Here is a 21,347-nt window from a genome sequence, read left to right as displayed (position 1 = left end):
ACCCTGTTTGGCATAAAAGATAAGGCTGCAAGCTGTAGAGATAGGGAATGGGTGTCATTACAGCAATTCAAAAAGCTCTAAAGGCACTGTGTCAATAGTAGGTGCTCTAAAAACAACTAATTAGAGAACACCAACAGCAGATTATGCCTTTTGGATTCAGGCTCCCCAAGCAATTGCAAGGCATGTAATTTTAAAGGCCTGACAAGCAATTTGCTGATTGGCAACAGTGGCTCTGCTTCTCACCTTTGGATTTTGCAGGATAGGCAGTTCCTGCCAACTGGCTTGTTGGCGCAAACTTCCTCTCACACCAGCTGGTCTACTCTGGTGCAGGCTCAGTGTTCCAGCCTTTGCTGCCACTGCAGCCTGCCCACCTAAAACTGGCTCTCATAGTTTATTTCCCACAGAACGGCTTCTCGTTTTTCACTTACTTCCACTTAGGATTCCCAATTTCTTTTTATATACAACACTTCTATATGTATTTTGACAACTGCAAAGCAGGTATAAATCAGCGGTGAACCTTTCCCCACGTTATGCAGACGTAACACTGAACACCAACCATGTTTGTTGCCTTTAACCTGGGTAAAGATACAGTAAAACTATGGTTTAGCATAGCATGTCATGCTAAAGCCTCCAGAGGGCCCATACAAAGAAATATGAATAAGCTACTGTTGCTTTAGACGCAGAGAGGTGAGCAAACGGAGTATTTAACAGTCAGTCAAAGCAAGCAAACCAGGGTTAAGACATCTACACAGGGGGCCTGCTTTATTTTAGATAGTTTTGACTAGTTTGGCGCATACCAGTGATCCTATGCCTTTAATAAAGAGACTTCTAGTATATCTCTCTAAGCAGAATTGATATTGCTATAACATTTAACGTGATAGAGCTCTCAGATCTGAGGTTGAAGCTATTGGCAGGTTTTGTTTATTCGTCTCATCATGTAGTTGAGCTGCAGGAGCGGGTGGGGGCTTTTTGCAGCCCTAGGGCCACATTGTCTCCTAGACAGCCTTTTAGGGGACACATGTGGGTGGGGCCACAGGCTAAAGTTGGCAGAGCAATAAATGCGAATTCTGTGTTTGCACGGTGAGCTAGTTTCTTTGCAAGCGGCCCCCTTCCCCTGTCTTCCATCCAGACAAGCAAGAAGCACTACCAGAGTTCAGGGACACATTCCAGGGCTGGTGAAGGGTGTGACTCTGGAGGCATGTAGCCTGGAGAATGCCCCGAGGGGAAAACAGAGAAGCTTGGAGGGTCACCCCACCCCCTCCAAGGTAAGGTCTATTGGTCTCCTGTCCCCTGTATTCAACTTCCAGCTACATGTCTCCAGAGTTAGAGTGTCACCCTAGGACCGGGGAGAGCTGGGTTCAACTCCTCACTTGCCTACAAAGCTTGAAGGGTGAACTTGCGCCAGTCACGGTCTCTCAGCCTAGCCTACCTCACAGTGTCATTGTAAGGATAAAATGGAGGCGGGAGAGCCATATATGCCACTGTGAACTCCTTGGAGGAAAAGGTGGGATATAAATGCAATAATAAATAAGAATGAAATAAGTGTATATAGCACAACACGGAAGAATGCCAAAACCAGCCAATACAATAGCAGCAGCAAAACTAGCAAAAGCGTATCCGATGGCCTGAAAGCTAAGAAATATTGGCAAGGGAGGGGCTCTCATATAGGTCTGGGTGCCCACTGCCCTCTCAATAATCTTTCTGAACCCTGAATCCCACAAAGCTATAGCCCAGTCTCTGCTCATATACAATGTGTTATATACAGTATCTCATTTAGGCTGCGTCCAGACACATCAAAGAAGCGTTTCAGTCTAAAGTGTTGTAAATTTAAACAGGGAAAACAGGTAGAGAAAAACGGGACTCCATGTCGCCATCTGGTGACACAATGTTATATCGCACGTGCAACGCTTTTTCTTTACCAGAAGTAAAGAAGTTATTTCTGTCCATCTCCTATGCTGGCCAATGCTCTCAGGACAGCACAGCCAATTGCAATCATCACTAAGTTCCTACCCATGTTTCCAGGGTTAAAAAAAAGCCACCAAACCTACTATGTTAAATAGCAAATTAAAAACCATTCTGGCAGGAATGTGCCTCCATTTTAATTCCCCCTTTAGCTTTTCTCCCTTGGTTAGTCAGTCAGGAGTACCTCAGCAACTCATGGAAGGTGCTAGAAGGTTTGGTTGGGATTATGACAGTCCTCCCCAACCAATCAGATGCATGCATTTTCCACCTGTTCTTTGAGGCTGTGCTGGCTTTTACCTCCATTTGCAAACAGCAGGAGAAAGAAGCATGATACTAACTTCAGCTAACAGTGTCTCTGTGAGTTTCTGGTGTTTATTACTTCTAATATATGTTTGTGTTTGTGTGTAATATGTAAATAGAGCTCTATAGGAATGGTGGTACAGTATACTACTGTATGGCTAGAGGCACGTGGGGGAAACATTTTAAAGCTGTTTTTTGTGGGGGGGGGAAGAGCAGGTGTAATGTTGTTTCTACTAATTTAGCTTGTGTGGAGGCTGCCCTGTTAATATTTGACTTACGGTACTTGCTTAATTAAGCTCTTTTTCTCCTTTGTGGTGTAAGGTTTTAAAAACTAACTTTGGGAAAGGGGAACTGTGCTTTTCATAGTGGTAAAATAAATTCAGGAATGAATTTTGACTCATACATAGAACAAGGTTTAGGAAAGCTGAACCAGAGCAAATTAAGGAATTGCAAAGCAACAGCAAGAATTCTACACCTGCATTTGTGTCCTGCTGGATTCAGTGGTACTTACTCCAAAGTAAGTGCCTGTAGGATTGTAGCACCACAGCACAATGCTACCGGTAACTATTTCTAATTAGAAGTAAACCCTATTGACTTCATTAGGGCTTACTCCCTGGTTAAGTAGAGTTAGGATTGCAGCCTTAGTACGGTATTTTATTATATTATAGACGCCTTGGGGAGCTGTTAGGTTGTTTTCTGGACCTTCATATAGATTTTTCTATGCTAAAGCAGTCTTGAATGGGCTAGATGTAGTTAGTGCCAGATTTTATTGAACCTGTCCGGTGAACTAATGTTGTTTGGATTTTCTGCTTATCCGTTAACTGTTACTTCAAGCAATGTACAACTTTTATAAGCAACTTTTTATTGCCTGGTGGTTTTTATTTTTTTTTAGTATTCCTTTTTTTTTAAGGTACCAGTAGTGTTGGGAAGGAAAAGGATAGAATAATTAGTAGCTATTGAGCAGAGAAAGTTTAGGAAGGGCTATTTGACATTGCAAACACCTTATTCCCAAGTGGCAGAAATAGTGTCAATGGCACCATCTAATGTCATAGCTCTTATATGGACTTGAGAATGTTTCCAAGAAGTTGTCAGTCCTTCTCAGACACCCTTCAAATATTTTTGTGGATACCCTGATTGGGCCTGAACGAAGATAAAGTTAGCTAAGTTGCTCTGTAACTCCCCCCCCCCCTTATTTCCTTTGCGCCACCAGCTTTCTGCCTTGTTATGCCTGTTGGTCACCAACGGCTACTGAAATAGGGCAAACATGTCCATGACATCAGTCAATGAGTCGACAACAACCGGTATTGTCAATACATCTATAATTCAGAGGCCGCTGCAGAAAAAAGCCATTGGAAGCCAGCTACTTCACCATGAAAGGTGAGGGGATTCAGAGAAGAACATCTGAAGAAGATCCAGATTCACATCCACATTTAAAGCACATTGCTATCCACGCCCCCAAAAATCCCAATAACTGCAATGTATCAAGTGTGGTGGGAATTGTAGCTCTGTGGTGGGGTTAACCATAGTTCCCAGAATCCTTTGGGGAAACCAGGCGTTTTTGATTTATGGTTTTCTTTTGATTTATGGTAGGATCTCGGCTGGTGCACCAGATGGGCCTCGTGTGTCACGCTTGGTGCCATGGCAAATAGCGAGTGCAAGGTGAAATTGACTTTAAATTTGGCCAAGTAGAGGAGCTTCGTTAATGGGCAAGACAATAAAAGTGATGTTGCTTTTTGCTTTTATGTATTCATTTGAATTAACAATATTTTTATTACGCTTCATCAACAAAAACCTCTACGCATTTTGCAGTAGTATGACATAGTGGCCGTTAGTGGACACATACTTTTGGGGAAACAGTCTTTCTCCCTCCAGTTGACATAACGTCAATTATTTACTCTGTCGTAAGACTCCATTCAGAGTGGATGTGTCAGGGACCACCCTCCACCCCCAAGCACTAGCAGACCCTCTAAGTCTCCTTATTTTCCAGGGTCAATCACAGATTTAAAGAAGCCTTCCTGGTTTCTGTCCTTGGGGTGTCTCTATTTTCACTGGAGAAATGTTGGAGGGTATGATGAAGTTTATATCTATGTGCCATGGGTTCTGACTGGGGCTGATGGAATTTGACTGTCACAAGGTGACAGTCTAGCAATAACCTCAGATTACAAAACTGAGCTAGTGTCTGCTTTGACACTAGATGGCAATGTTGGTCTTTAGAAACAGCATTTGTATTTCTCTTTCTCCCCCCCCCCCCATTTTCTCTGTCTGAAAATTTGGCACAGGCAGATAACTTAGAGATTTCAGTTTAGCTGCTTTGTGCCTGCCACTGTTATCTCCAGCCGTCCCCCTCCCGGGCTCTTGTAAACTCTTTGTAAGCCCTCAGGCTGTTTTACAGATAAAATGTGGAAAAGGGGGGGGGAGGAAGCCACAACGGCTTTCATTATCACACCTCTCTAACAACTACAGCTTTTGCCTTTCTTTTCAAATTGGATTTTACCCCGATTGTCTGCAAAATAAAGCTTGAGCCTCCAGACTGACAACTGGACTGACATGCATTAATGGCAAGCTGCAAAAAATAAAATAAAATGGAGCCTGGTGCATTGGAGATGAACACAAAGGGGCCGGCGATGTTTGCTCGGGCTGCTGTGGAGCTGTTAGATTCTTGTAGCGACTCAAGGAAGACCCTCTATGGGGCTGTTGGTGGCTGTCTAGCGCAGCAATTTGTCAGGGTCTGTGCTTGCGGTACAGCAGGTGATGGAAAGGGCTTTCCCAACTTGGCAGGACCACCTGGGATGGCTAGAACAGCCATTGCACTCCAAAGGAGAAGGAGAAGGCTATGTTCTTTCTCCTTTGCCTTTGAGGCAGCCCTGCCTCTGATTGCCAGTTGGAGGGACTTGCAAGCGGGGGGAGCGCTTTAGCTCTCAGTCGCTGCGTCACTGCCTGCGTGTGGGCTCCCCGTGGGCATCTGGTTGACTATTTTGAGAACAGGGTGATGGACTTGGTTGGGCCTACGGCCTGATCCAGCAGGATCTCTTGTTCTAAATGCTTACGAGGCTTCTTTCTTTTGGAGGTTTTTGGGGGTCAGAGTTAAGTGTTGGGGAAGTATTCTGGTTTTAAAAATGAAAAAAAAACCTGTTCTTAATTTAAGGGGTTTAGGCTGTCCACACAATTTGAGTCTCCCATCACTGTAGAGGAGGGGAACTGCTTTTTTATTAAAGTGAAACCTTAGATTCCTAGGAATCTGTCTGTCTGTCTGTCTGTCTATCTATCTATCTATCTATCTATCTATCTATCTATCTATCTATCTATCTATCTATCTATCTATTTTGCCCTTCTCCGCAAGGTCCTGGATGGGTCACAGCAATGCAGAAACACAACATTAAAATCAGTGAAAATGGTGTCTGGGTTTGACTGATACCCTTTTTTCTGAAATGAGGTATTACAACTTTCTTGTTGCTGTTGAAAACCTTTCCTTTGTCCAAAAACAAGATTCTTACGAAGCTGACTGTATGGTGCCCCCCCCCCCCCGCACTAAACTAGTTTTATCTCTCTGCTCACAAGTGCAGCTTGTTTTTGTTTTCACCTCCGGACCCCCTTTTAGCATTCCCAGGTTTCATCTGCTTAGCGAACATCTGGATTGTAGATTATTCCTCCTCTCCCCCCTCAGAGATGTAGTTTTTGCCATTCTGTTGCAACTTGAATTTCATTTCTGTCCTAATGTATAGCTTCTTTAGTTGCCAAGGTGTTAATCTTCTCCCCTTTTAGTATAATCTGCACATTTCATCAGCCTCCTGACTCTACCCCTTGGTGCCGAAATGCTGCTTTTAAAATAACAATAGGGGAAGGCGTTTCGTACTTGCAGTGGAGGCTGTAAGTCATTTAAGCATAGCCATTTGCCCTGAGCGCCCTCCAAATTAAATTCTAAGGTGTGCACAAATTTTCTACATAGGAAGTGCTTCAGCATGTGAAGAGCATACTGCCTTTTTAAAATAGAGGAAGATTTGAGTGAGGGCTGTAGCTCAGCGTAGACAATATGAGGTTTTATGGTTTGACTCAGTAGAAAGGAGCTTCTTGTTAGGTGAAGAGCTGTAGTAGCTCAGTGGTAGAGCATCTGCTTTGCATGCAGAATATCCCAGTTGATGATGATGATGATGATGATAGTAAAAGAATTGCTATACCACCCTCCATCCAATTTAATGAAGAAGTAATGCCGTGTGTGTGTGTGTTTGTGTGTGTTGCTGTTTTGTTCCTATGCTGTGTCTTTTTTGTGTGTTTTATATTGTACACTGCCCTGCGATCCTCGGATGAAGGGTGGTGTAGAAATTTAATAAAATAAATAAATATCCAGGTAAGCTGCTGGAGGGGGGGGGACACACGACGACCCATTTTTGAAATGCTGGAGAGCTGCTGCCAATCAGTGTTGACAATGCTGAGCCAAACTGGCCAATTTTCTTGTTCTGTAGAAGGCAGGATCCTGCTTTCCTCATATTTTATCACTTTAGCCTCATACTTGCATTCTGAGTGTAGTGCATCACAAGTATAGCAGTGATACAAATAGAAGAAGACGCCTTCACCCCCCCGGTATGGCTCCCCTTTATCACATACACAGCCCAACAAGACAGTGACAAAAACCCACCAACACCATACAAATCAATATGGCTATACAAATCAATATGGCTAAGCTGATCCAAAACACCCACCAACCCCAGTCACACATGAAAACAAAGCTCAACACAGCCAATCACAAACAAACAACCACACCCTAGGTCAACCCCAACCTCTCCCACCACCAAAGGAACACAAGTGAATAGCAGAGAACCTGCACAAGCAACGCTGACACAAAACCCAACATATATTAAGTAAAATAGAAACATCGCCACCCAACCCCAACCCCACTCACCTTCCCCCCCTCCACCTCTTTCCCCCCCTTTCTTCCTAATGTCTCAACAAATGAAACTGATCTGTAAAAAATCTTACTTGGGAAAAAGGAGACATTGCACATACTTTTGTAAACAAAGAAAATCTGTAATAAAAAAAATTAAACAAAAAACCAAGTATACCAGTGAGGATTAGGCATCAACCCAAAATATGCAGGGGTCTCCTTCTACATATAGTCCCATTCCTCACATGTTTGTGGATTACAGGAGAGGTGGGGAGAGATGAGAGCAGTTGAGCCACCCCTCCCTATCCACCAGTCTTCTGTTAAGGGGAGGAAGGTATTAGCTGAGGAATCTGGGAGGCCTGTTGCGATAACAAAACAAACAAGAGATCAGCGATAAGGTAGAGTCTCTTTGGTGCATAATTACCTTAAATGAAGGCCTGTTGGAGTCTAATGTCGGTGTGTGTTTTGATGTGCTCTGTGGCTCCCTGCTTCGGCACCCCAGGCCGACATTAATTCCCAGTGATGGCATGCCAGAATGATAGATATTGTCAGGAAGGGGCAGTGGGGAAACTGTAAGAGTGCGATTGGGGGTGGTTTGGAACGGACAAGTTCCCCTGTTATTCTTTGTGGCAGGCAGCGAACTTGTCCATACAGCCGGATCCTCTGTCAAGACAAATTTAAGAATCTCCTCCAATGACACTCCCAGGCAAGCTGACGACTGCCTCAAAGTCACCTTCCTTTCCCTGTAAATGATGTGCCACGTCTCTTTGCCGCTCCATCAGGCGAAGGAGAGCCGCTTGTTGCCTGCCGCCCCAATCCTGCAAGATTAAGCTGCAGCAGCGCGAGAAACCCTTTGTTGCTGCCTTGTAAAGCAGAGCTGGGGAATCTCAAACCCAGGGGCCACAAAGACATATAGCCCTTGGTGGCTTCTTTCCATGTGGGTTATTGCTGCTTGGAGGGAGAGGGGAGTAAAAAGGGAAAGGTGTTGTTGTTGTTGGTGAGATGGTTGTCAGGGCCGAAATTAGGCTTTCTGTCACCTGGGTCAAAGGCCCAGTTTGCCACCTCCCCCCCATGCATGTTTGCATGCATGCATGCACACATGCACGCACACACGCACACACACCCCCCCCCCACAAACACACACCCCTCAACACATTTATTCATAAAGGGCATAAAAAGTAGGCAATATATCATTTGAATACAAAGGAATCCTTAGAAGTATGGCTGTATGACCAAAGGGAAAAAATGAGCATCCCTTCCAGTGAAAGCAAATTATTTCTCAAAAGTAGAACTTCCATGTGCAGCAATTGTCTACATGAGGTCAGGTTTTGAATTGGATTTATTTGGTCACAGGATCATTAAAAGATTGCATTTCCATAAGATCAGCCAATACCCTCTGGTTTCCTTTTAAAATGGTCCCGTTCCCCCCCCCCCCATTCTTTGAGGCTTTTTGACACCCACCCCTCTTCTTGGTTCTGTGCAAACCCTTTCAGAGCTTTTACGTGCAAATTTACTCCCGAGTAAGCTTCAAGATTCCTTTCAATTTAATTTTATTTATTGATGACTCATTTCAGGAAATGATAGTTTTGTAGTCATTTTAGGTTCCATGTAAGGTGAAGAAATTCTTTTTGCCGTTACAATCCTAATGCAGCCTGGCTGACCAGAGCTTGCCGGGGAACTGCCTCTGGCAGGAAAAACGCTCACATACCCCTTACTTTCCTGTGTGTAGATCGTCTGTAAAATGACTCAACCTTAGCTATTTAAACAAATTCAAGGTTCTGAAGGAATCATAGAGTTGTAGAGTTGGAAGAAGGGACCCCAAGGATCATCTAGTCCAACTGATTTTCTTCCTCAGCTTCCCGCCCCTCCCTCCATCCCACCATAATTTTTCCTCACAGAAAAGCAAAAAATCCACAGGGGACCCTATCTTCTGCTTCACTGGGGAGAGCCATGCAGCCTATCCAGATTTCTTCAGCTTCATGGGGAAAGGGGAAGGATGGAGCTCGCGGTTGCTGTTCAATTTTTCATATTTCTTTCTGGTAGAAGCCCAGACATGCTGGGAGGCAGGAAGCCTCAATGGCACCCCTCCGGAGGCTTCATGTGGGGCAGAAACCCTGGGTAGACTGCCCCCCCCAAGCTACAGCTCTGGGGTTGTTTAGGGCTTTAGACACTTAAGCCTCACAAATCTGAAAAATGGCCTCCTTCCCCTACAGACCTTTGTTGGTGTTAATATAAGATGGGACCTCCCTGATGTGTTTCGGGTTGCAGGTTGCGGGCAACCCAGAAGAAGGCACTCTCTGTGGCAGCCCCAAAACTGTTGAATTTCTTCCCCAGAGAGCTGAGTCCGGGAACACTTGCAATGTGTAGTTTATTTGGGTTCGCTTTGTCAGGCTAGGTTGGGGGAAGCTCTTTGCAATCCAATTCAGACGAAAGAGATGACAGGAACATAGGAAGTGGTGTTGTTACGAAGTCAGGCCGTTGGTCCACGTACCTCAGGGTTGTCTGCACTGACTGGCAGCAGTTCTTCAGGGTTTCAGACAGTGGCATTCCCTACCTGGAGATGCTGTGGACTGAACCTTCGGTGTGCAAGGCAGATGCTGTACCACTGAACTACAGCCTGTATGGCTTATTTGTAATGCTATGAAGTGGTACAGGAAGAAAGAAGAAAGCGAAATTAGTCAGATCCTTTACAGATACATGTTTTATAAAGTTAAATTCTCTCCCCCCCCCTCAGAGTGCTTTTCTGAGACCTGTTTGCAGATTAGTGCGTGCTTCCTTATTTTAGACAGTTCACTATGTTTGGTAGTCATGTGAAGCAAAGGCCTATGAGCCTTTAAACTACTGGAAAAAACAATTTCTGGCTTCTGAGAGGCCAGATTTTTTCCCCAGTCTGTCCTTGTAGCCCTAAGGATTAGTCCTTGTTTTTTGAATGGAAGCTGTGATTCTGAGGATGCCAAGTTCAGGCATTTGGGCTATCTGTGTGCTGCATCAGAGCCTTTTTTGGGGGGAAACAGTACTGTGTTAGGAAACTCAGTTTCAGAGGTGGCCTTGAAAGAGCCTTCTCTTCCAAGACTGTATTAGTGAAACAGATTTGTTTTTTTTGCAGGAAATGAAAAAGAAAAATTATTCCTGGAAGCATCTCCTGACCTGATTACGGTGGCTTTTTATCTCTCTTTAACTTTCCCTGCGCTCCGTGTAACACATGAATCGGGGGAGCCCTGTAGATGCTTTCTGAAATTAACTAATGGCATATGACACAACAAGGGCTTCTCCCCCCCCCTTCCTTTTTTATTAAAAAAAAAACAAGATTAAGAAATCTCTTAGGGTGGCAGGAATCCTCTGGAGATGCTATTAACTCATGATAACCACACCTTTGAAATTGCTTTATTGCTTTAATAACGAGGAGGCGAAAAGTAGGTGGGGGGTGGGGATGCGCCACATTTATTATTTATGCCAGTAAAAGGTTACCATTTTTTTAAAAAGACTTCAGCAAAACGGGAAAATGCATCGTATTTCCTGCATCATCTACAGCATCTATAAACGCCCCTGTCCAGCTTGGCATGGGGCAAATGAACAAATCGGCTTCCTTGACCTTGTAGGAAGGAGCATGGCTCAGCGGTGCAGCCTCTGCTTTTCATGCATGAAGTTTTAGGTTCAATCCCTGACATCTTCAACGTTCCTGGTTGAAGAGGAAAGGACCATTCCTTCTTTGGAGCAGCTTGCTGTGCTCTGTGGGTAGCAGAAGCATTTGGCTGGGGGTGTCTCCCTCCACAGTTTTTCAGCATAGCACATTGCACAGCCAGTCTGTGGCGCAGCTGTTTCGGATAGGCAGGGCTGTCTTAAGCATGTGTGGCGCTGGGGTGCAAAGATCTACCCAGCGCTCCCCCCAGTTGCCCAGGCCCAGGCACACAGGAGGGGAAGAGCCAGCTGGCTGCCTCAGCAACTCACTGGCTCGGTCGCCCCCAAACTCGTGGCGCAGAAGAGCCTGCTGCAGTGCTCTGGCGGGCGGGCTTTTCCCCAGACTCACCTCTCAGGCCCCAGACTGAGACGGCCATGTAGATAGGTGTGCAACAGGTGCTCTTGTTCTACCAGAGCAGCCAAATGCTATATGTTATATGTGCTAGCAATAATAATAATAATAATTAATAATAATAATACTAAATTTTATTGTTTAGATCCCACCCATCTGTCTGGGTTTCCCACCCAGCCATTCTGGGCGGCTTACAGCACATATGAAAACATAGTAGTACTCAACACTAATGTCTCACAACAGTTGTAACTGATTTGTAAGAAAGACTGTACAAGGTGTGTACTTTTGTAAACCAAGAAAATCTTTAATAAAAAAACAAAAACAAAAATAGTAAAACGTCAGACATTAAGAACTTCCAGATACAGGGCTGCCTTCAGATGTCTTCTAAAAGTTGTGTAGTCCTTTATCTCCTTGGCATCTGATGGGAGGGCATTCTACAGGGCGGGCGCCACTACCAAAAAGGCCCTCTGCCCTGTAATTTCACTTTTCGCAGTGAGGGAACTACCAGAAGTCCCTCGGCGCTGGACCTCAGTTTCTGGGCTGAACAATGGGGGTGGTCACTCCTTCAGATATACTGGGCCAAGGCCATTTAGGGCTTTAAAGGTCAGCACCAACACGTTGAATTGTTATACGGTCCTGGTGGCTACTCCCGGTCACCAGTCTAGCTGCCGCATTCTGGATTAGTTGTAGTTTATGAGTCAGCTTCAAAGGTAGCCCCACGAAGAGTGCATTGCAGTAGTCCAAGTGGGAGATAACCAGAGCATGCACCACTCTGGAGAGACAGTCTGCGGGCAGGTAGGATCTCGGCTGGTGCACCAGATGGGCCTCTGTGTCACACTTGGTGCCATGGCAAATAGCGAGTGCAAGGTGAAATTGACTTTAAACTTGGCCAAGTAGAGGAGCTTCGTTAATGGGCAAGACAATAAAAGTGATGTTGCTTTTTGCTTTTATGTATTTATTTGAATTAACAATATTTTTATTACGCTTCATCAACAAAAACCTCTATGAATTTTGCAGTAGTATGGCATAGTACGAAAAGCCACAGAGAACCCCAAAAGCTAGGTGCGAGGTCGCTCTCACCTTCGGTCATACTCCATCAGGGCCGCGGCCAGGTCTGAATCCAGATTGGAAACTTGTTTTTAAGTTTGATTTTATTAGTGTTTTCTTATGACTATGTCTATACTTTATAACAACCACTTAGAGGCTTTTCTTGACTAAGCAGTATATAATTCTTGTTAAATAAAATGAATAGTTTGTGTCACCCAATAATACTTGCAGCTGTCCCACCAAGACAGATAAATAACATGGTGATAATCTATAAGATTTTGATATTTTCCTGTCCTTTCTCACCTTTGTCAAAGCAGCAAGTTCACTTCCGTGACTTAGTTTGCGGACTCCATGCAAAATTTAGTCACTTGACTGGTATATGTGACTGTTTGCCAAGTGTTCAGAGTCCATCTCAATACTTGGACAAAGCTGCAGCAACCTGAATAAATGAAGCAAATTAACTGGAGCAAAGGGGGGGAGGGTTGTGTGTGAGAGAGAGAGAGAGTGAGAGAGAGAATCTGGTAGAATTTCACGATGGATACTGTTCTGACTCCCTCTGTTGTGTCTATCTTGCAGAGAAGGAATATGCTGTTTAGGGCTGCCTTATCAGTATTTATCGGTGTAGGAGTTCTGCTCCATGTAGCAGAACCCCAAGCTCTTTTTAAACCTTGACATCAATCCAGGCAGTGATAAGATAAGACCTGCTTATCCTGTCCTGGCTATTCTGAATAAGATAAACCCCTTTTAAAAAATCAGAACAAGCCTCAGATTTTTTGCTATGTGTGTGCTGGGCAACCTCTAATCAGACTCAGAGCCAACAAACTGAAGTCCCCCCCCCCCCAAACCAGCAGTCTGGGAGTCCTTAACATTCCTTCTGAGACCAGCTCTGTCAGCTCAGGCAGGGAGACTCAGGGGCATACCCAGGATCAAAACGGGGGGGGGGGGGGAGCCATGGTCGTTCAGGTTCAAAAACAAAAACAGCTTCAAAAAACAAAAACAGCTTCAAAAAACAGAAAAACTGCCCCCCCCCAAACAGAAAGCCCCAAATGGCTGAAAAACTCAGTTTCCCAGGATCCTCAGTCCTCGCAAAGGAACTACTCACCATGCAAGGGAACTCAGTTTGCCAAGCTCCCTTGCAACGATGAATCCCGGCAAATTCAGAAACTGTTCCTCTCTTGCCAGCACTATGTAGCGTGGATACAAAAAGCAGGCAGATGAGGAAAGATGAGAACCCAAGCTAAGACCATGGTCAGCCCTCAGATTCGCCCCCTGACACTGCCCAAGTCTCGGCTTGCATCCCCATTTGACCAAACAGGGTGCAGGCCAGGATCCGGTCTCTGATAGGCACGCCAGCTCTTTGTCGGCATGAGGGAGGGGGAAACAGCCAGTGCAACACACACACACACACACAGTGGCCAACTGTGCCTCGGCAAGAGCTCAATTGTTATTGAGATTTTGGGAGGGGGAGAAAGACCAGTCGTTGAGCTTTTTTCAGGAAGAGAGCTATTTTTTCCTTTTAGGCTGCCAATAACCATTTAATTTATTTATTTTTGCTTCGGGGGGGGGGAGCAGCTGCCCCCCCACGTATGCCCATGGGGAGACTGCTGCACAGTGAGGCAGGTGCCAAACCAGCAGGGTACCTATTATGTCACAATTGCCCAATGCCAAGAACACACACTCTAGATTCCACAACTCCCCTTCCCTGAACCTCAAGTCTGTCCTGATGCTGCACCGAGTACCCAGGTGGGCACAGCTGGGTGAGACCAGCTCCACCCTGCTCACCTACCCAAGTCTCAGTGATACAGAACAGATCAGCCTCTCCGCATCCATAATCAGATAAAGAATATGAGAGGTCTTACTCAGAGCTAACCTGGCATTCAGCAACAACAGCTGCAGACCTGAGGGCTGGCTGATAGGACAACCACAATTTCCCAGGTTGGGAGAGGGACTGGCACATGGCACGGTCAATGCCTGTCCCATATGCCCCTTATCTGGCCTGCTCCACCCTCCACACCAGGGGTCAGCAAACTTTTTCAGCAGGGGGCCAGTCCACTGTCCCTCAGACATTGTGGGGGGCCAGATTATATTTTGGAAAAAAATATGAACGAATTCGTATGCCCCACAAATAAGCCAGAGATGCATTTTAAATAAAAGGACACATTCTACTCATGTAAAAACATGCTTCGGGCTGCATTTAGAAGGCGATTGGGCCCCCGGGGTTTAGTTTGGGGACCCCTGCTCTGCACCATACCTCCCCTTGTCCAGAACCACTGTGATTTGGGTCACCCCTGCTCTCTCCAGCTCCTCTCTTTTCCAGGCACATCCTAAGTCCAGTTATTAAAAAAGCACAACACCCCCCTCTCATTTTAAAAAAAAAGAAAACACAAGTTTTTTTTTTTTTAATTTGAACATTTTAAGCCCCCTGGCTTCTTCAGCAGCCTGCTTGATCTCTGCCTCTTGGCCCCCCTCCTCTCTAGCCTCCACTTCTGCCTCTGATTCTGGACTGCCTTCTGCCACTGCCTCTTCCTGCTCACTGATCCCTGTTGCCTCTTCTCCTTCTGACACCACCTCCCCCTAGTTTGCTCCTTCTTCATTCTCTGACCACTCATCATTGTCCCACCACCAATCCCCTGGCTCTGAGCCGTCTTCCCTTTGTGGGGGGGTTCCCCAGCTGGTGCCTCAAACCACTCTTCTGCATCCTGCCAAGTGTCATGACTTGCCTAGCTAGTGATAACACACAGTGTGGCCATTGAAAGAGTTTATGTGGCACCCTTGGAATACTGTAGCATGGCTTATCCAAACAGAAAAAGAATGGAGATGAATGAATGTGGACTGGCCTTTTCGGCGAGGAAATAATTTTGATTTTAATTAGGGAAGAATAAGGGCCAAAAGGGGAGGGGAATGGTGGAGCATTTTCTCTTTCAAGGAGACAAGACTAATGAATTTACAGCTCTGGGAGATGACCTCTGAGCAGCGTTCTCCAAAGCACTTGTGCAGAAGTGTTTTCCTTTGTTTAAAAAGTACAACAGCCTTGTATTTTTAAAAACCACAGCAGAATGAAGGGAAACATCTGATGAGGGAGGCTTCAGGCAGCTGCTGACTCTTCCAGCAGGCTCTAACAGTCTGCAGACACACCAGCACAGCTTTCCAAAAGGGGGAGAAAAGCAACACACATTTCTCTTTCTTTCTTGAGCTGGAATAGCGCTCTCTGTGTGTAAATAATGTCATGATGAAGCTTTGAGTTCTGCTTCCTCTCATCATGCTTCCCAGTATTCAAGAAGGAATGTGTGGGAGTGCATCTCAATAGCTATTAGGGATGGGTGAATCTGTCATTCTCAGTCCCTCATTTTCCCCAATCTTAAATTCATCTCTCTACAATTCCACATCATCTTGTACATTTTTTCCCCCTTCAAAAACACCTTATGAAAACTCACACCAGCTTTTTAGCATGACTTTCTCCTAACATATACATTTTTGTATGTACAAATTGGACCAACATACACATTTTTGCAAAGCAAGTTCTCAGTTTGTTTTTGTATATTATTTTCACAAATACATGCACTTGAGTTCACGCCTCATGTTTCCTATACAGTGGTACCTCGTGCTGCTTAACCTCCAGGTTACGGAACCTTCGGGTTATGGCTGCGGCAAATCTGGAAGTGGGTTTGCCACTTGTGCGTGCACAGAAGTGGTCCTCTGGTTATGACATTTTCGGGATACGGCCGGGCCTCCGGAACGGATCCCGTTTGTAACCGGAGGAACCACTGTATATGCCTTTGGTACTAGAGAACTGCATCGCAAAATTCAGAGAAGTGTGAATTTCAAACGAAGGCTGTGTTACAGTTCCAAAATTGTCACGTAAATTGAGGGTTAGGGAGGTTTGGATTAAAAAGCGAACTGGAATGAATTCTTACCCTACCTTCTATGTATGGAAGCACTTTTATTGTTGCTTTTGTTAGCAATTTGCAATCCCCTCACACTTATCTGTCAGTATTGTTGTTGCATGTAATATCACCATGTAGCTCTTTTAGGGACTGGCTCTGCCCTCGTTTCCACCATATTCACAGCACCTGATTCATTAGGATGCTTATTTTAGTGGGTCTTGCTGGGTGCAGTATTTTGCTTCCCATATATATTCAGCCGTTTCCCCCCATGGTTGTGGAATCTTAACACTGCCCTCCTCTTCTCCCCCACCCCATAAAGCTTTTCTGGTGTTATATTGTTTGTACAGCGCCGGCATTGGGAGGGGGGGGCACCCTGCTGAGCTGACAGCTGTGTAGCTTGAAACAATGGTGCGAGTTAATGGGCCAAAAGGCTCATCAGTGTTTTTCCCATTAAAAGTATTTTTAAAAATACATATAAATAATGTGATGACCATAACTTTTCTCTCTCCACTCGAGTATCGAGTAAATTATTGCTGCGTTATCCTGTTGTAAATGAGACCACGGGATCATAAACTTTTGTTAGTTTTGGCTGCTCTCTGGTTTGGCAGCCCATTAAACCAATTCATTATTAGAGCGAGTGCAGAGGTGCAGGCCCTTTTTTGGGGGGGAGAGGCTGTGTGAGCTAATGCGGTAGCTTTTGTCGGTCTGCCAAGTGAGGTGACTATAATCTTAAGGGCTTTTTGTGCACGTGTCTTTGACAGGGTTGACAGTGTGGGCCACAAACAAAGCTTGGATATGGATTTCAGATGCATTAGGTTCATGTGTCCTCTATGGCTGTTGAGCAGCCACCTGAGCAGGTGGAACATGTTGTAGAGTAAACCAAGACTGTACCATATGAAGCTGCCCATGAAGGGGCTGTAGGGGAGAGGGATCATATAGCTCAGTGGCAGAGCGTCTGCTTTGCAGGCAGAAGGTCCCAAGTTCAATCTCTGACATATCCAGGTAGGGCTGTGTGATGGTCCCTTGTCTGAAACTTTGGAAAGATGCTCCCAGACAGTCTAATGAGCTTGGGGGGCAGGGAGGAGGAGGAGGAGGAGGAGGAGGAGAGGGAGAAACCAGTGGTCTGACTCTATAAGCCAGCTTCCTATATCCTTTGAATTTTTTTTACCACACCCAGAATCTCCCTTCTTATAGAAGGCAAGCATGTAAAGGGTGAGCTGGTTAGTAGATTATGGTGCTGATAACACCAAGGTTGCAGGTTCAATCCCTGTATGGGACAACTGCATATCCCGGCATTGCAGGCGGTCAGACTGGATGACCCCCAGAGTCCCTTCCAACTCTACAATTCTGTATCAGCTAGATAGCTCAGTTGGGTAGAGCGTGGTGCTGAGACAAGTGTTGGAGGTTTGATCTTCATAAGGGACAGCTGCAAATTCTTACATTGCAGGGGGTTGGACCATTTGATTCTCAGGGTCACTTCCAACTCCTATCCTATCCTATCCTATCCTATCCTATCCTATCCTATCCTATCCTAATATGGTAGTTTTGGGATTCTTGGGGAATTTTTTTTCACATTACCCTTCTACTTTGAACCACTACATTCATCTGCATGTGGAGCTCAGTTAGGGTTGCTGTATTTCAAAAAGTGAAAATCGGGACACAAAAGAAGTTGTTTAACTCCCCCCCCCCAGACATTTCAGCATTTTTGACCCCAGACACTTGTTTCTGATAGCCAAATCCTGGCTCTGTCCGGGCAATTCTGGGCGTATGGCAACCTTATGATTAGTACCCAACAGTTCCCCTGCCTTGAGGCTCCCCCGTGGGGTTGGGCTGGTGGTGGTAGGAGGGAGCTTGTTTTGTTGTCCCCCGTCCGCTGCTAGGTGCTCTGCAAATCTCCCTCCTCCTGTTGTAAAACACAGTCTGGCACTCAGGAGATCTAGTTAGCATGTGCCTGTAGTAAAATGTGCCTGACTGAAATGAAATGTGAATTGTAACTGCCTACCCCAAAGCAAGTGCTGCTCCATCATTTCCCCCCGCCCCGCCCTCCCTGAATAAAATGCACTGTGGGATTTGTCTCCTGTGACTGCTACTTGTCTTCCCTTGGGAGGATATGTGTGTGTGTGTGTGTGTGTGTGTGTGTAGCCAGGGTGTTGACAGCTGGGCTTCGGGATTTCTTCAGGAGCTGCTGCTCCAGCTGCTTCTTGCTGGAGGAGTAATCCTTGTGTCACTTGTCAGGATGTCGGCTCCTCGCCACCACAGTAATAGAGCTCCTGGGTGCAGCTGGTGAAAAGCCAACCTTTCCCTGTCATCTCCTGCAAAGTGCTCCAAAGGATCAAATGTTTCAGCAAGCAACGCGAGAACAAAAAAATTGAAAAGGACCACGTGGCCCTTCTGCAGGAAAGGATGGCACTCATACCCCACTGGGTGACAGCGTTCCGTTATCCAGGAAAAGGGGCCAGCCACCACTTCCACCTTTTTGCTGGGAAATGGTGTTTGCAGACCCTGCAAGGAACTCTGATTTAGCAGCAAATTTTCCGGCAGGCAACAGGGTCTGGGGTGGGGCAGCTCCATCACCGCAGAGCTGGTTATCAGTTTGGTCGAGGAAGGAGTACTTGGAGGTGCACCTTCCTGGCAAAGAGATCTGCGCTGCCCGAGCACAAGCAAACAGGCTGACTCAGCTAATTGGCTTTGGCAGGTGGATCCAGTAGCTAACCCAGGCTAACTGAAAAGCCAGGCAGGGCAATCTGTGCCCAGCCAGTTGGCAACCTCACTGCTAACAGAGACAGGTGGGTAGCCATGTTGGTCTGCCATAGTCGAAACAAAATAGAAAATTCTTTCCAGTAGCACCTTAGAGACCTCAGTTGGTTTCTAAGGTGCTACTGGAAATAATTTTCTATTTTGTTTGTGCTAACAGAGAGGAACTGATAAATAATTAGCAAGGTGGCATTCGTGTCCCATTTCACAAGTTCTTCCAGTGCTCATTCCAGCTCACTCTGGGGCTGGCTCCGGTAAAGGGCTGTTTGGTGAGGGTTTTGCCGCAGCTCTTGAAAGTCAAAATGGCCCTCGCGGAAGTGCCAGTAAATGAACACAAAATTAAAACAAGATTGCACCCAGATACATAAACCATCTACCAAAGGGCCTCAAATTGCACGTATCTTGAATCCCGTGATACATGTTTTAGTTAAAGTACAGCAAAGGAGGGAATAACTGTGTAAGCCTAAGGGAGGAGAGACTCTTGTAAGGTGACCTCACTTGCAGCTTTGCCAGCACATGTTAAAGGATCAGTCTGCACAGATTACTTTTAAGTGCTCTTTCAACAGCAGGTGCCAGAAGTAACAGAAGGCAACTCCTTTTCTTAAGCTTGCATGTGGCTTTGATGGTTTATTTTTTTACAGGGATGTTTGCCCCTCCTCCTCTCACTTCTGCCCCCCCACCCCCCATCCTTGCATCAGTTAAGGCCTCAAACCAGTTTGGATTTTCCATTATGTTCTGAAATGGTAGTCTGTAATTTCACCTTGTCATTTCCACACAGACACACGCAGCCCCTCTCTTCCTTGTAACACAGTGTGTTGCTAGAAAACTGCGTATTGCTGATAAAATATTGATCGCGGCAGCTTTACGGGGTTGTGAACTCAGCAGGGGCAATGTCCTTTGAAATTCTCTGATTTCCTTCAGGAGTTTCTTGGGCAAAAAATCTAAGCGGATTCCAGATGCAGAATTGCTCAGCCTACCCCCCAAAAAAACAACAACAACCCTACCCCACCCCTTTAAAAAACCTACACCCTCTTTTTGTGAGAACCCTGCACTGTGAATTCACGTCTCTCTTTGCAGAGGGTAATAATGCAAACACAGAGCAAATGCCTACAATAAGAACTGCAGAGGTGGCTGGACATGGTGTATATTATAGTTCACAGCTGTTAGTGTCACACCTCCTCCCAATTTTATCTACTTCACAAATTAGACCAAATGGAATTGTAGAACAAGTTAACTCTCACCTCACAATCCAGTCTGAATACAACTGCGTAACAAGTGAGGCTGCTGTTAGATGTCCTTTAGGAGGTGGTCAGCAGTTGGAAGTCCATAAAATCTGGTTGTGTCGGAATTTTTTTTTTTGGTGGTGGTGGGGACTTAAGATTAATTGCCCCCTTCCACCCCCGCCTCCACCAAACTAGCTGTTCATTGGAAACTTGTGCTTAGGGGAATGGGGATGGATACATGCTTTTTGTGCCTCCCCACCCGTTCAGTTTGTGTGTAGCTTGGTACATCATGTAGCACATCAAACTCAGCCAAGATTCCATGACTCTCCCATATGCAACATGGGCCATGAGCATCTCTGAACCAGGGAGACTGCAAGCGAAGAACCAGCAGATGCTCAGCTGAGCCACATGACTCTTTAACGGTCCACATTTGCCAAAGGTTTAGTGGCGTTAATAGGCTGAGCACGTTCATCAATAAACCATTTACTCTCCCTCTCCCTCCCGGCAGTCGCTCTGACTAGATCTGACACACAAACACTTAACTACCTTTTTCATCCAAAATCAATGTTGTATTTATCTTCAATGATCTACAAAGAAACCAAATGTTTAAAATTACAAGGCAGGGAAAAGGATATTTGCCAGGTGGGGGTAGGGAGGAAGGAAAGGAAAGGACATACAGAGAGTCAAGAGAAGAAAACATCAGCAGATGTTTGAATTAACTAGAAAGCAGAAACCCAGAATACTATAAAAATGTTACTATATATAGAAGGAAGGAAGGAAGGAAGGAAGGAAGGAAGGAAGGAAGGGGCGGGCACTATCCCATATATATACTTAGCAGGATGAGGGGTCTGGTCTGGTGTAAATACAACTAGGGACTGCATAAGCATTTTCATTCTCTGATCCAGATCTGTGCACAGCCCTTCTAAGCAAAGTCTAAAGTTTTCCACTTGGGGGTTCTATCTCCCTGCTCTGCTTTTCCTGCAAACAAAAAAATTAAGGGACTGCCGCTTGAAGGGAAAAAAGGGACTCTGTATATGCCCCGTTGAACTGAGCCATAGCAAAATTCACATACAAAAAGTAGTATTATAAATAAAATGGTGGCCAAATAAAGAAGCAGCAACACAACTCCAAACTTCCAAGGCCAAACTTGCATGGAAACAAGCATTTGAATATGGTCATTGCAAGCTATGGGTAAATGTGTCAAGTATCTTAAATTAACCCTTTGGACTTCTTTCCTCCAATGCCCAATACTTTTATAAACCCATAGG

The sequence above is a fragment of the Lacerta agilis genome, chromosome 17 (genome assembly GCF_009819535.1).
Source record: "Lacerta agilis isolate rLacAgi1 chromosome 17, rLacAgi1.pri, whole genome shotgun sequence".
In the NCBI taxonomy this organism is placed as follows: Eukaryota; Metazoa; Chordata; class Lepidosauria; order Squamata; family Lacertidae; genus Lacerta; species Lacerta agilis.
This window is presented reverse-complemented; position numbering follows the sequence as displayed.